A 6,214-nucleotide genomic window follows, 5' to 3' on the forward strand; every position below is an offset into this window, starting at 1 on the left:
AGCAATCCATGTTTGCCAACTGTTATATAAGTGAATGAGCAACCTGGAGGAGTTACGAGAACTCTGGTTTTGGAGGAATCTCCCCATAAATTTGATGAAGTCACTGGTAGCAGGAGGACTGGTTGGGTTTAAAGCCAGAGACAAGTTGTCCCTTCTGCTCCTACTCCTGATGCCTGGTGGATGATCTTACTTGCGTATACATAGTGTTATTTTATTATTGAATTCTAGAAATTATTCATACAAGCATATTCTCTCATTGAGAGAGAGAGAGAGAGAGAGAGAGAGAGAGAGAGAGAGAGAGAGAGAGAGAGAGAGAGAGAGAGAGACTCTCAACCAATCAAGAAAAAAAAATTATTGAAAAAAAAATTATTATAAATAAATTTACTAATATATGAAAATACCTATGATCAAAAGCTGATATTAACAAATAAAAAATCCTTGAAACCTTTTGGAAGAAAATATTTATGGCAATAAAACATTTTATCGAAGTACAGAGGTCCATATCAGTTAAACATTGTGGTAGCTTATTGGAAATGTTCTTGCCCAGCGATCAAGTGGAGATGCGAGACCCTTTATAGCTTTTTTTTTTTTTTTTTTAGTGTTCGCAACCTCACCTTCTGATCTAAGGATGGTGGGGTTTTGTGGAACCATTAGGTCTACCTGCTGAATTATCAGCAACCATTGCCTGGCTATCCCTGGTCCTAGCTTGGGTGGAAAGGGTCCTAGACGCTGATCATCTCTATATATACCCATTCTCTAGGGAATTGTCCCTGCCCCTTGCCTGCCATTCATGAACGATCTATAAACATCTAAGACAGACAATATAATATTTTGCCAAATTAAACAATAGATATAATCTCATTCAATTTTCATTTAAAAGACAGAATTTTCACCCAAGATGAAAAGAACACTCAAATCGTTTCTCCATTTTATGACTTTCATGAAGAGATCATCGTTTTAATGTAGAAAAAACGTAGATATCATTTGCTTTTAATTACCGAATATTTAATGGAATTAAACTTTTGATTTTTACTAAAAATAGGAAGTGTATTGTTTGAAAAGGAAATTAGATTAAAGTTAATCATAAATGAAAATTATGTTTTAATATTGGAAAGATTTGATGTCTATTTTGATTAAATTACTATGCTAATGAATAGAAAAAATATTTTTTTTTCTCTTTTGGAATATTTATTATATTTAAAAAGATTTTGTCATAAACAATCTTCCACATTACTGTTTAATAACAAAGACCTATATATTTTTTTTTTAAACGAAAGCAATTTACAGTGAATAAACATAATAATATCAACAACATCATCAACAACAACAACAACAACAACAAGAACTATAATAATAATAATAATAATAATAATAATAATAATAATAATAATAATAATAATAATAATAATAATAATAATAATGTATCATTAATTTTAATAATAATTTTCCAATAAAATGCTCCAAATCCACAACAGCTTATACCCTGTGAATGATCACTATAGTATTTTTTTTTTTTTTTTAATGAGGCGCATTTGCACTGACTCACAGGGGTCCCCTTATAGCTCGGAAACGTTTCCTGCTCACTGATTTGTTGGACAAGATAATTCTAACCAATCAGCGGTTAGGAAACTTTTCCGAGGTAAAAGGGCACCTCTGCGAGTTGGTGCAAATCTGCCTCAATAAAAAAAAGGACAATAGAGCACTTGATTCTGGAGTTGTAGCAGGTGTGGGAACTAACGGGAATTATCAGCCAATTGTTTCCACTAGGGATTCTAATTTTACATCAGAGACAAATGATAAAATGTTGCATTGGATATTGCGTGTATGTTTCCATTGATATGCTATTGCGATCACTTCTAATTTTTCAACAATGAACTACTAAATACTAGAGTACGAGAGCCGTAAAAAACGAAAGCAAAATATTATAAGATAGATATGTTCACACACGCACCTCCCATCCCTTCTCCCTTTCCTAACTATAGCCACTGTTATCAGGCTATAATTACTGCCTTTCTCCCAAACCGAGGGATGACGAGAGAACGAGTAGTTATACGTATGGGAATGGCTCTCAGTGGATCGGAAAATATATATATATATATATATATATATATATATATATATATATATATATATATATATATATATATATACGTATATAAATATATATATATATATATATATATATATATATATATATATATATATATATATATATATATATATATATATATATATATATATATATATATATATATATCATCTCCTCCTACGACTATTGATGCAAAGGGCCTTAGTTGGACTTCACCAGTTGTTTCTATCTTAAGCTTTTAAATCGAAGTTTCACCGTCCCTCGTCTACTTTACGCTTCATATTCCTCAGCCATGTAGGCCTGGGTATTGTAATTATTCCAGTGACTTATGCACCCCAGTTGCAAATTTTGGGAACTAATCTCTTTTGGGGAGTGCAAAGAGTATACCCAAGCATTCTCCATCTATCCCTCACCCTGATCCCATTCGCATAACATGGCATTTAGAGTAATCTTTCTTATAGTTTCATTTCTTATCATACCCTGTCATTTACCTCTCAATATTCTTCTGAGTGCTTGGTTCTCAAATTTGCCAGATATATTGGAGAACTTTTCATTGTCACACCTTGATTCATGTACATAACAGTAACTCAGATTGCACTAAACTGATATATAGTGTGTTTTAATATATAATACACAGCGATTTGATTTTCAAATTTTACTCAACCTAGACATTGTCTGGTTTGCTTTTTCAATCTTTCACTAAACCTAAATTCTAGTGAACCTGTATTGGAGATCATTTGACCGAAATACCTAAATAATTCAACCTCATTAATCATTTCTCCTTTCATTGAAATTTCATCTTTCATTGCATATTCCATTCTCATCATCTCTATCTTCCGTCTATCTATCTTAAGCCAAAACTCGTGTGATATTCATTCATTATGGTAAGTATTGCAAATCATGTAGTGTTCTGATAATACAGACAGTATAATCAGCATAATCTAGGTCAGCTAATTTTTTATTACCAATCCAGTCATATCCATCCCCACCATTTCCAACTGTTCTACACATTACAAAATCCATGAGGAGGATGAACAATATAGGCAACAACACATTCCCTTAGAGTACATCGCTGTTTACTGGAAATTCATTTGATGGGACACCACTAACATTAACTCTGCACTTCTTTTGATCATGAACAGATTCAATCAAATTTACATATTTAAGAGGAATTCAATAATAACTCAGGGCTGTCCCCAAATTGGGCCGGTGCACACTATCAAAGGCTTTTTCATAGTTGTACCACCCGTTTGATGTACCACCAGTGTGCCACACGATCGTACATTGTAACGATATTTCTCTTTGTTATATAGTAGGCCCCCGCCATACGACATTAATCTGTTCCGGAGTTGGTATCGTATGCTGAAAATGTCGTATGGCGGGCAACAAAATAGCTAATGCATGCAAAACCCCAGGTAAAAACATTGAAAATTAGTATGTAACAAGATAGTATAGTAAGCACTGTACTACAGTATACTTATATATAATGTACATATACTGTACAATATATAATTAAATAACATTACAGGATAAATAAGAATTATATACTGTACAGTACTGTAAAGGAAAAATTAAATTTTATTTACCTTTGGAGTGACGTGACTTGAGCTGGAAGTGGGTGGAGGTAGAGGGGGGAGAAGACGGTAGATATAAAAACGTATCAATGCTAATTATGTTATGTAAAACTAATAATAAATTTATTCTTACTATTAAACACTTAAAATTAAAGTTTTTTTTTTTTATTATCTTTGTCTTTTGAAAAAAAATTTATAATTTTTTTTTTTTAGAACTGAAAAAATTACCCTTTTTAGCTTTTTTAATAGAATCACTATTATCGTCTTTGCTTTCTGACACTTCTCTTTTGGAGAAATATCAATCCAAAGAAGTCTGTTTCTGAAGATTCCTCAACATATTTCTAAAATGACTCATACACTTGTCATTAACACTCTCCATAAGACGACTTGTGTGAAGATTTTCTGGGTGTTTCTTTTCAATGAAACTCGTAAGGTTTTCATACCAATCAATAGCTTCCCTTATTTCTACCGATGTCGTTTCTTCAGTCTTCCCCCCGTCCTCACCACCACTAGAGCTGTGCTCTTCTAGAATGATGGTGAACTGCATTGCCTCCAACTCCTTCAAGTCTTCAGTCGTAAGCTCCTACCTGTGCTCCTCGATAAGGTTTTGGACGTCAGCCTCATCGACAAGCCCCATGGACCTCACGATTGAAATTATTCCCTCAACATCATTCTGAGGGGCAGGATCATCAACGACCTCGTCTTCGGTTGAGGGATCGAAACCTTCAAAAGCTCGTTCTGCCACAACAGCTGGCCACAGTTTCTTCCATGAAGAGTTTAAGGTGCGCTGTGAAACTTCATTCCAAGCTTTGTCGATCATCTTCAGGCATTGAACGATGTCAAAATGCCCCTTCCAAAATTCACAGAGGGTGAGGTTAGTGCTTTCAGTCACTTCGAAGCATCTTTTGAGCAGATGTTTTGTGTAAAGTTCTTAAAGTTGGTAATCACTTGCTGGTCCATAGGCTGGAGGAGAGGGGTGGTGTTTGGTGCCAGATAGAGAACCTTGATAAAGGAGAAGTCAGGATGAATGATGTCTTCGAGGCCAGGAGGGTGAGCAGGGGCATTGTCCAGTGCCAGGAGACATTTGAGAGGAAGATTGTTCTCTTCTAAAAAGTTCTTGACAGCAGGACCGAAGCAGACGTTTATCCACTCAATAAATATGGTCCCCATGACCCAGGCCTTGGCTTTAGACTTTCAATATAGCGAGAGCCTCTGCTTCTTGATATTTTGTGCCTTAAAGGCGCAAGGATTCTCTGAATGGTATACCAGTAGGGGCTTAATTTTTAAGTCCCCACTGGCATTTGCACAAAATGTGAGCGAAAGTCTGTCCTTTATCTGTTTATGGCAAGGAAGTTTCTTTTCTTCAGCTGTGATATATGTACGTAGGGGCATATTCTTCTAGAAAAGGCCAGTTTCTATCACAGTTAAACAGTTGCTGAGGAATGTAGCCTTCTCTGGAAATTACTTTCTCAAACTTCTTGAGAGGAATTCTTCTGCTGCTTTCTTGTCAGAACTGGCCGCCTCTCCATGCCTGACAACTGAGTGGATACCAGTCCTCTTCCTAAACCGATCAAACCACCCATTAGTAGCCTTAAACTCTTGGGGGGCTTGCTGCGACGTTCCGTCGTCTCCGCCGTCTCTCTGGGCTTCCACGAGATCGGCAAAAATGGCGCTCGCCTTGTGCGAAATTACTGATTGCATGAGTGTATCACCAGTGATTTCCTTCTCTTTAATTCATAGAAGAAGGAGTCTCTCAATTTCATCGTTGATTGAAGTCCTTCCACTGGCAAGGACAGTCAGGCCTTTAGAAGACTTACTTGCTTTAATGGCTTCCTTATTCTTGATAATTGTACCAATCAGGCCTTTAGAAGACTTACTTGCTTTAATGGCTTCCTTATTCTTGATAATTGTACCAATCGTAGACTGGTTACGGCCATACATACTAGCGAGGGTAACGATGCGCATGCCTTCTTCATATTTCTTTATTATCTCCAGCTTCGTTTACATAGTAATCATCTTCTTACTTCTCCCTTTAACATCACTAGCAATCTTGGGACACATGGCTAACGAATTAAAGTTATAATTAAGCACTAAAATGCACAAATGATACAATATCGCAAGCACTCAGACGAGATCAAGTCTTTACGAAACGCACACGAGATTCTGAACTCAGCGCGCGTATAACAAAGAGAGGGAGAGGCAGCATCTCTCTCAGGCATCGTGGGGAGGGATTTTGGCCAATAGCCTATCGGCATCTTAGAGACGACGTGACGCAGACCAATAGCAGACAGCTTCTTAGTGACTTATGCAGTGACGTATGAGTGTGGTGGTAGGCTAGTGACTCGCACAAGCGTACGGGTAAAAAACCGCCAAGTTTGAGTTTTGGAATTCGATGCCGTAATGTGGGGGAAAAAATGTTGTAACGAGGGGATGAAAAAACATAGTATTCCACACCGTAACGTGAAACAAATGTAAGCTGGGGACTTCGTACCCCGGGGGTCTACTGTATATATTATCCTTTGTATCTTCGCTCTCCCCTTGCACTGACAGT

This window comes from Palaemon carinicauda, chromosome 29, assembly GCF_036898095.1.
Source record: "Palaemon carinicauda isolate YSFRI2023 chromosome 29, ASM3689809v2, whole genome shotgun sequence".
Classification (NCBI taxonomy): domain Eukaryota; kingdom Metazoa; phylum Arthropoda; class Malacostraca; order Decapoda; family Palaemonidae; genus Palaemon; species Palaemon carinicauda.